Source organism: Erpetoichthys calabaricus, chromosome 15 (genome assembly GCF_900747795.2).
Source record: "Erpetoichthys calabaricus chromosome 15, fErpCal1.3, whole genome shotgun sequence".
Classification (NCBI taxonomy): Eukaryota; Metazoa; Chordata; class Cladistia; order Polypteriformes; family Polypteridae; genus Erpetoichthys; species Erpetoichthys calabaricus.
The window spans coordinates 72762995-72773051 of NC_041408.2; the positions used below are offsets into that span (position 1 = coordinate 72762995).

Sequence of the window (10057 nt, forward strand, 5' to 3'; positions counted from 1 at the left end):
AATCTCAAAAATGTATTGCTGGGAAGAGACAGGATGGCAGAAAAATGTTCATCCTGTTAATAAGGAAACCCAGTAAAACGGTTTACTGAATTATCTGAAAACGTTGACAACGATTACCAGTTTTGTTAATATATACGAGACAAACTTAATGAAATATTAATTTAGCCGCTTCGATGAACGGGCATCCCGTCCAGGTTTGGGCAATTTGTGACATTACAGACCCCGGCTCACCTCGATCTTGCACTGGGGAAGATGTAAGAATGGACGGACGACAGAATTAGCAAAATTATAGTAAAAACAATGCAAACGTTTTGATGGGAAAAAAGCTGGGGCAATAACACATAATATCCCTCCTGTTGATTTTGACAAGTTTTCTGCTTGCCCTAGCACTCACCGAGCTCACAGTTAACATAATCATTGGGGTACCAAAATGAAGCTTTTTACGTTGTCATCAGGATGCACTTGTATTTAAAAAAAATTATAAAACTAAAAAGAAGCTACTGTATTCTAGAGGTCTGTCCGCACTAAATATGTGTTTTACAGAATCACTTACCGGTCAAGACAACATTGTGTGACCTCTCCAGCCGGCGGGCGCAACGTCGTTTCCCTCTAAAGTTGACTTGTCAGGCGATGAGCGGAATGGACAGATGATTGAAAACCGCAAACGAGAGGGAGCGCTGCCCGCTAACTCTCGCCATGTTCTTTGTCTTTTTCGCCCTCTTTGGCCGGTTTCCCTTTCCTTTTGCCTGGCGACTGAGGGCCCCGCGCAGCTTAGCCTCCTTTCGGCGAGCACCGGATCGGACTTGCACTGCGGAGGTGCACACTTCAAGAAACTCGTGCAGAAGCAACAAAAAAAATACATAAAAAAAGCAACGACAAAACAAGTAACTCAATGCAGTAATCTTCATGTCGAGTTACGCGAATTGATTCAAAAAATAAGTACACACGAACAGAGGATGCAGCTTCGCCTAAAAAACGACCGTACACCCACTTTGGAAGTTTTCCTTTTTTTCTCAAAAAATGTTCTTTGAATTGGACCAGCCCCCCCCCCCCCCGTCACGGGTACTGTGTAGCAACGACCAATGGCCAGCTGTCCTTGACGCATCAATGGGAGGCGGGGAATTCCACCTACTATCACCAATCATGGCAACCCTAAAGATGTCAATCAGGCTTCAGGAGGCGGTTTTAAGATAGCGCAATAACCAATCACAGTTCTTCTAATCACATTGGAACATCACTAACCCCACCTCAAACGTTTACCACTTGACTGAAGGAAGAGCAAGAACCAAGGAAGGCAAGGATCGCTGCAGAGGTGTTCAAAATTGTACTTACTTGTAGATTAGATTAGATTAGATTGTTATTGTCTTGAAAAGTCAAGTAGAATGACACCTTTTACTGCCTACCTAAAAAGATTACAATATGTAAGCTTTCAAGGCAACTCAGGCCCCTTCTTCAGGGAAGACACTGCGAGAGAATAGTTAAGTTCTTGTGCCGGTGTTGCGGGTTGTTAGGCATAGAAAAGAATGCGAGCAATAAGACAGTATGATGATGTATAAATAAAAACAATATATAAGAGTAGCAAAAGAATTGCTTAATGTACATCGTACAAAACTGAACTGTTCAGACATAAACTGTAGATTTATCAAACAGCCATATCACATGCACTTCAGAATAGGTCATCCACCTGAAGCTAAGCGTGTTTGGTCCTGGCCAGTACTTGGATGGGAGACCAGCTAGGAAAAGCTTGAGTTGCTGCAGGAAGAGGTGTTTTGGCAAGGCGCTTACCCTATGGTCTGAATGTGGATCCCAATGCCCCAGTATAGTGATGAGAACACCGTGATTTTAAAAGGTATGCTTAATGTATGGTGAGCATATTGGTAAAAAAAATGGCTGCCGTTGCATCATCCAGGTAGATGCTACACATTACCAGTGGTTGAAGTGGCTCCCCACTCACTATGTAAAGCCCTTTGAGTAGTGAGAAAGGCTCTACATTAATGTAAAAAATTATCTATTAACAGTAGTGGGAGAAAATGCAGATGACAGTACACATGAAAAGTACAGTTCAATTAGACATAAACCAGCAGGTGGATTAAGTACAGGCTGGGTAAGATCAGGGTACCAAAAACCCAGTGACCTTATGGCCTGGGAAAGAAGCTGTCCCTGAAGCAGGTGGAGTGTGTAGTGTGACTCCAGTACCATTTACCAGAAGGCAGAAGTGAAAACGGGGAATGAGTGGATGAGCAAACTTCTGGTGGGATAGATGATATGAAGGTGTGGTAGGTCAGTCTAAATGATTTTAGAAGCAGTACCAAGAGTCCTTTGGAGTAGTTTGTGATCCTGGCAAGTCAGGTTACCAAATCATACCATGACCATGATGCACCAGTCAGTCAGGATTCTTTCAATAGTGCAGCAGCAGAACCAGTACTTTTGGTTTCTACACCAAATGCTCTTTAGCCTCCTCGGGAAAAAAAAGAGCCTTTGCTGTGCCTTTATGAGGATGCAGGTGGTGTTAAAAGACCACAAAAAACAGTCAGTAATCTGGAAACCTAGGAACCCGAAGCTGCTAATTGTCTTGACGGGGGAGCCATTGACGTGGAGTGGAGTCGGACTGCTTTTGCTCTTCCTGAAGTCGACAATGGCCTACTCTGTTTTGTCAACGTTCAGGGAGAAGTTGTTGTTGTCAGGTCTTTTACCTCCTTCCTGTAGGTAGCCTCATCATTGTCACTGATGAGGTCAATCCCAGTGGTGTCATCCACAAACTTGATAATGCTGTTACCCTCATGCTCTGTAATACAGTCACAGGTGAACCGACTGTACTATACAGCAGTGGGCTGAGGCTGTAGCCTTGCAGAACACACGTGTTGGTGAACCGTGTGGAGGAGATTTTTGTTGCCAATACTCATTGACTGGAGCCCATTTGTAAGGAAGTCAAACAACCAGCCACAGATGGAGCTGCTCAGACCAGTACTGAGGAAACATTTCAAATATATGTAGACATACACAGTCCAGCATTGAAGTCCATTTATTTTTAAAATTATAAACCACTTCATGCAAGTTTTAAAGTAGCAGAGAGATGGAACTTATCCAGGTGGTTCAGGGCACAACACATAAATTAACTCTGGACAGGACACCAGTACACCGCAATCACCCACACCTACTCATGCTGACCAGTTCAGAATGCAAGCTTATATTTTATAGCAAATATCATCCAAAGGTACTTACAAATATATGCCTGGAGACAATAAGGCAGTTACCGAAACTGAAACTAAATCTAGTTCTGATATTAATTCACAAATTAAATAACAGCTGAAAAAATAACAAGAAATAAATAAGGAATAAACTTTACCGTGAAGGATGATATTGTATTTAAATAAATACACTTAGCACTCCTACATAACAGCCTCAACACCAGGCTTGGACACTGTCAGTCCCGAGTTTGGCAATTTGGCTCAACTAGATAAGCAGGGTCAGAAAGTGGAGGAATGGATAGGATTTTCTAATATTTTCATTTTTGCAGAATTTTAATCTCTTCACAAAGTTTCATCATTATCATCAGTCCCTTAACCATTAGGTCATTGGGGCATTACAGATGTCTTGACAAGTTTCCGTCATTCCTGTCTCTGTCTTGTGGTGCCTTCTGAAGCTGCTGAAAGACAGTCCAGTCCACTCTTGGATGTTGCTGTCCCGACTCTTTCCCTGCCTGCCTCTGTTCTGTTCTCCTGGCCCTGTAAGATGGGTTCTGTGAGGCTGGATGATCTAGTGATGTGCCCATGCCACTTGAGCTTCTTCTTCTTTACAATTATCAGTCCAATTATCAGTAAGTTGGTCTTACTTTGTCAGTCCAACAGTCAATGTCATTAGCAATTTGAAGGTTATTGACGGTCCTGTCTGCAATGTTGACTGTTCCAAGATGGAAGATGATGAAGAGGGTGGAAAAGTGCAAGCAGCCCTCTCTGAGTCCAAAGAATCACAAAGTGATTTGATTTCATCAAATTACTAAGTACTAGGGTGTTGTACCGTGTTAGCCATTATGGATGCAGTGAGAAGTCAAGCAAAATGACACCTTTTATTGGCTAACTAAAATGATTACAATATGCAACCTTTTACATCTGATTACATCTTGCGAGCCTGAGTTGCCTTGAAAGCTTGCATAATGTAATATTTCTAGTTAGCCAATAAAAGGTGTAATTTTGCTTGACTTCTCACTACGTCAAATTACTAAGAGAAGCAAGTCACATTCTGCAGGATCAGTTCCAAATGAGGAAACTGGGTAAACAAAATGTCAGTCTTAACTCAGGCATGAATTTAGACAGCATCAGGAAATGGCCCCAGATTAAGGCAGGCATTTGAAGACCCAGCATGACAAGGTGCAAGCTAGCCATTTCCTGACAAACTCAGGTTTACAAGCTTGACACTTTCTGAAGTTGCCCTAGTCATTGTTCCTAACAAACTGCATGCTACTTTGTACTCATGAATAAATGATTTACAGAGTGGAGCTCGAGTTGGACGGTTGGGAGACAAAATCAGAGAGTCGAGATTGCGTTGGTTTGGACATGTGTAGAGTAGAGATGCTGGGTATATTGGGAAAAGGATGCTAAGGATAGAGCTGCCAGGGAGAGGAAAAGAGGAAGGCCTAAGAGAAGGTCTATGGATGTGGTGAGAGAGGACATTCTGGTTTTGGGTGTAACAGAACAAGATGTAGAGGACAGGAAGATATGGAAACACTTGATCCGCTGTGGCGACCCTTAACGGGAGCAGCCGAAAGAAGAAGAAGAACAATGTGGACACCACAGATGTTGTTGATTTATGTAGTCTGATTATGATGCTTGCTCTAAATGGTAGCATATATTTATAACAATGGATTGGGAGACCAATTAATCTGTTACATTTAAAGGTCCAAAGCCAACCAGAGTGTCAACAGTTATGGGGTGTGCTCCATGGTGGCATATGTTGTGTGGAACAGACTATTGTTGGAGTTCAGCACATGTTCTGTCAAAGTCTTGTGACTCAGTTTTCCAGGGAAAAGATGTTAAATATCAAGTAGTTATTCCTGGGAAATGGCAGTCAGGTGTGGTAAGGCATTTTACTGTTGAAAAAGGAAAATGGAAGCAGGCCAACCTGATGTGTGTGCCAGAATGTCTTTGATGTATCACTGGGTGATCAAGTAATTATAGAAGTTACTGCTCCCAACCAAAATTCCATTTCCTAATCTCATCTAGATTGCAGTATTGCACTATTGTCAGGGTTGTGCCAATGTGAATCTGGTGGTTACATTGGGTGAAGAGGGACTTATCGTTGAAGGGGACCTAATGCCTGTGTGTCGCAGCACAGGCTACTCAAGGACATTGTAGTGTTAGCAGATGTCATGATGGATACCAACCTCTCTACATCTTCAGCAGATGGTTGCTGGAGTTATTCACTGACCCCGTGGGTGGAAGGTGTTGACATAAATGCTGCCTTGGCCTGTCACCCAATCCATGATTCATCCTACGGTGTTGCTCCTTTGTGACTCCCAGATTCTTGAAGATGGGTGTTATAAGCTTTTTGTAACCATCTTAGCTCACTGCCATATCCATGCATCCAACATGAGTCATGGTATTTGTGGGATGATCAACCATTCATTATGACCAATTATTTATCCCCTATCAAACTGTCAGATTTTTCTATATCTGACAAATGTGTAATCATTTCCTAGTGTGTTGTGGTCTCTATGATCGGACCCTCCCCAATTATGGCCTTTTCAGTGTAAGCCTAATGTGTGGCCTACTAGTAGCACTCATAAAGGTTTTTCTTCACACAGAAAACTACAGACAAGTGGTGTGGCAGAGAGTAGGACTTCAGAGACCTTCAAAACTCAATTTGATGTTATTTTGGAATAATTAGGTGGATAGGATAACTGGCCATTGTGATCTTCCACTCTAATTTGCATGCAAATTGTGTTATTGCTTGTTGAGCACGAATGCGCCAAGCGAATTGGAGCTCCATCTTGGGGTTGGTCCTTGATTTGAACCCAGTAGTCCAGGGACACCAATCTGGCTTACTGCCATCTGGAGGCTGGATTGTTTAGGTTGGACAATTAATTAGGGGATGTTAAAGGATATTGGAAGTGGATAATAAGGAGGAAATAAATGTATTTGAATGTATCTCTGGTGGGATGGCTGTGGCCTCCATGGACCCTTACAAACTTAATAAACAGATTTACAACATTCACCTTTTTTTTGGAACCCACTGATTGCACAAAGAAAAGACTGACTCAGTACAAGGTGCCAGTCCATCAAATCAGGGTCACACTGAATCATTCTGGGCCAACAATATCCTAACCTACATTGTAATCAATCCCTGGGCCATGGGAGTGTGACAAACAGTCTATCTGTTAAACGTGTTAACTCCATCGTTTGGTCATGAGGAGACAAAGTCTGTCCTAGGTAGCTACAGTACAGTGCAGGGCAGGAACCACCCTTAGGTGGGACGTCAGTTCATCTCATGCACTAATTCTCACAATCACTCAATCATTTATGTGCCCTGTCTAGGAATTAAACCTTTGTCTAGGGGGTTGTGCCACACAGTCCACCCATCAAGCACTCTTATTCCCTTATAGGTTTATGAGAAGGACAATTCTATCCCAGAAACTGTGAGCACAGGGCAGGAACCAACACTGCATGCGACGCCAGTTCATCACAAGGCACACTTGTTCACACTGGGGTGATGCTGAGTTGTCTGCATGTCTTTGTTCCAAGATGGGCTTAATTTGGTAAATCTAAAATGCAAATAAGCACATTACAGAGATAACCCTCAAGTGCATTTTAAATGCTAGCTGCTGTAGATTCCATATTATGTTTGTACAGTAGGGGAGCAATCTTATGGGCACATTAGTGTTTTATGTTATTAATATGTAAACGAGCAAATTCTTTCCAGATTAGATAAAGGCTGTCGTTTTTAGCCAAGTTAAAGATTAACTTTGAACTGCACTGGTTCAGGTCAGCTGTAGCACAAACCCACCATAAAATGTGTTAATCTTTAACACTAATTATTATAACTTGTTCTATTCTGAAGTTTCTCTCTCTCTCTCATTTCCTTTCTTGCTATTTGCATTTTTTCCACATATTTTGCTCTCATGTATCCATCTTCCATAAACGGTAGCAGCCCACTTGGACAGTCAGTTATGTTGCCACCTCATCATGTTTGGACGGTGGTGCAATTCCATGCCAAAATGCCTTTCCTTGTGCAGTCTGCATGTTCTCTCTGTGTTCACTTTATTTTGCACCATGTTTTCTCAGTAGTTCAAAGTAATGAAGTTGGTAAAATTACTAGTGGTGTGTGCATCAGTGTGCCCTGTGATGGACTGGCATGAGTTTTTGCTTTATAGTTAATGCTGCTCAAGATCTGCACTAGATTAACAGATTAAGAAAACATGTCAAAGCCCAACTGCATAAGCAGTAAATGAAAACAAATGGAAGAATGGATAGAGTAGTGATTCATATTCAGAAGAAATGAGACTTGGCAAAAAGGGGCAGACCAGCCACATGAGTGAGACTGGGCATGTGTCTGACTGTGCCCTGCATCTCATACCAGCCTTGCTAATAAAGATCACAATTTTAGTGACATGGCATCCATTCATCTACACTCACTGAACAAATTATTATGACCACCTATACATCTGCTTACCGATACAGTTATCTAATCAGCCAGTCATGCAGAAGCAGTGCCATGCATACAATCATACAAATGTTCACAGCAAACACCAAAATGGGGAAAAATGTGATCTCAGTCATTTCAACCGTGGCATTATTGTTGGCACAATTTTCACTTAGACATTTCAAAATGGTGCTGCTCTCTTTTCACTTCACAGGCCTCTCTGAATTATTCTCTCCTATATGCGTTTTAGCTTGTCGGTCATCGCAATTAAATTGTTTCATAGATTGTGAGATGACTGACTGTGTTGTGGGGAATATTTATTATATCCTCTTGCCAAAGAAACAATCAAATGTGTTGTTTATAGATACAGTAATAAGTTGGCAAGAATTCAGTCTCGCTTGAGAGAAAATTTGCTCTTGAATGAACTAAACTGGGCAGCACAGTGGCACCGTGGGTAGCGCTGCTACCTCGCAGTAAGGAGACCCGGGTTCGCTTCCCGGGTCCTCCCTGCGTGGAGTTTGCATGTTCTCCCCGTGTCTGCATGGGTTTCCTCAGGGTACTCTGGTTTCCTCCCACATTCCAAAGACATGCAGGTTAGGTGGACTGGCGATTCTAGATTGTCCCTAGTGTGTGCTTGGTGTGTGTGCGTGTGCCCTGTGGTGGGCTGGCGCCCTGCCCGGAGTTTGTTCCCTGCCTTGCGCCCTGTGTTGGCTCCAGCAGACCCCCGTGACCCTGTAGTTAGGATATAGCGGGTTGGATAATGAATGGATGGATGAACTAAACTGGGTTTACTACACAGTAAACCCTAACCTAACCAATAGTTTAAGAAACACTCTAAAGAATTGATGTTAAGTTAATGGACAACATTGTATGATGTTTTACTGTGAAGTAATTGTTTCCATATCTGAGGCTTTTATATGTTACAAATGACTTTACATGGCATCACAATTAACATCTTCTACTTTGTAATTGATTTTGAAGTAGTAGACAATTTTTTTTGAGATACCCCTACATGGTGAATACTAATATAAATCAAAGCAACGTCTAAGGAGGTACTCTGAATATTTAACTGGCTAGTTTGGTTGACAAAATTTAGACAAAATAAAATATTCATTTCACATAGGTCATAGACCATCTTTCTTAAAAAGTCCAGGCTGTTCCTAAAAGTCTTTCCAGTTATTCATGGAGTGTAGCTTATCAGATGCAGGCCAGGTCTCTGACTAGCATTTGAATGAATGCACATTTTGGATGTTGCAAGGTTTTTATTTTATTTCATGATTAATTCTGTATTTACTGCTTTTTGCAAGTTTCTTTGGGTTAGGAAATGTGCTGAATCTAAATACGTCTTTTTTACGTTCAACTTCTTTTTGAAAGTGTTAAAATTTCTTAAAATTATATTTTTATTGTCCTTAATCCATCACTTTGTTATTCATGGGTACCTCCATTGTTTGGCTTTGTTGCCATAATGTACAGACCCCTTAGTAGTGGGCGTGGGCGTAGAAGTTGTGGCCTGTGATGTCACATGAGTGACAGTATCAGGGTGAGTATCTCCAACCTCTCACTGTCCAAGATTGTGGATAAGTTCCAGAGTGTATAGCAAGTGCCTTCTTTAGTTCCTGAATATTAAAATGTGATATTTTGCAATATTTTGTTTTATTTGGAATTGGGTTTTTAATATTTGCAATGGTTAATGACCTTTGAGTTTGTCTAGTGATAAGGATTTACAGTAGTGGCAGATCTTCTGTCTTCCCAGTTAGTCAGTCAGACTCTTTGGTTTCTGCTTTGTGTTCATCTCATGGGCCTGACCTTATTAAACTACCTCCTGATTAGAACAGCACCCTAGAACATGCTGGATCTCCTCCTTGTAATCTTGGTGAGGAGCAAGATATACAGAAGAGCAAACACAATATATAATAATTTCACACCTATTTAAGATGGCTGCACATGGTTTCAGGCATCCAAGCTTTTGGATTCAATTCTGAACAACAGTCAGAGTGAGGGCTGAGGATTTTGGGCTTCAGTTTGTCCTTTTGCAATGTATAGTGCAGCGGTTCTCAAACTGTGGGGAGAGAATGTTGCCATATGTGGCGTAATTTCGCTATTCGTAGGGAAATTTTAAACTTGTAGCGGTGTATCAGCAGGAATAAATTTTATTAGGGTTTCAAAAAAACATTAGGGGGGCGCGATTAAAACTATTATGAGAACTCGGGTCACAAATACTTAAAGGTTGAGAAACGCTGATATAGTGCATTTTAAGTATGACTTTGAGTTTGCATTTCTAGCTCTGACATTCAGTCCTGCTTGGGTCTCCTTCTTGTTAACCAGAATCTGGTTTAAGATTCGCACCTACTCCTATCAGCCATACATATGTCAGTCATGAACCATGAATCAGTCAGGCTTTCTTTTTGCCTCATAGTTTGAT

General features: G+C 41.6%; 1 long non-coding RNA gene across 2 annotated transcripts in view; it reads right to left on the reverse strand.

Annotated features, from left to right (window-relative positions):
- LOC114665782 (uncharacterized) overlaps positions 1-1040 on the reverse strand; it is a 79834-nt gene extending 78794 nt beyond the window's left edge. For both annotated transcript variants that reach the window (XR_007933600.1, XR_003718460.2), the window contains exon 1: positions 554-1040. This is a non-coding gene — a long non-coding RNA (uncharacterized LOC114665782). The remainder of the gene's footprint in view (positions 1-553) is intronic.
- Positions 1041-10057: the final 9017 nt, after the last annotated feature.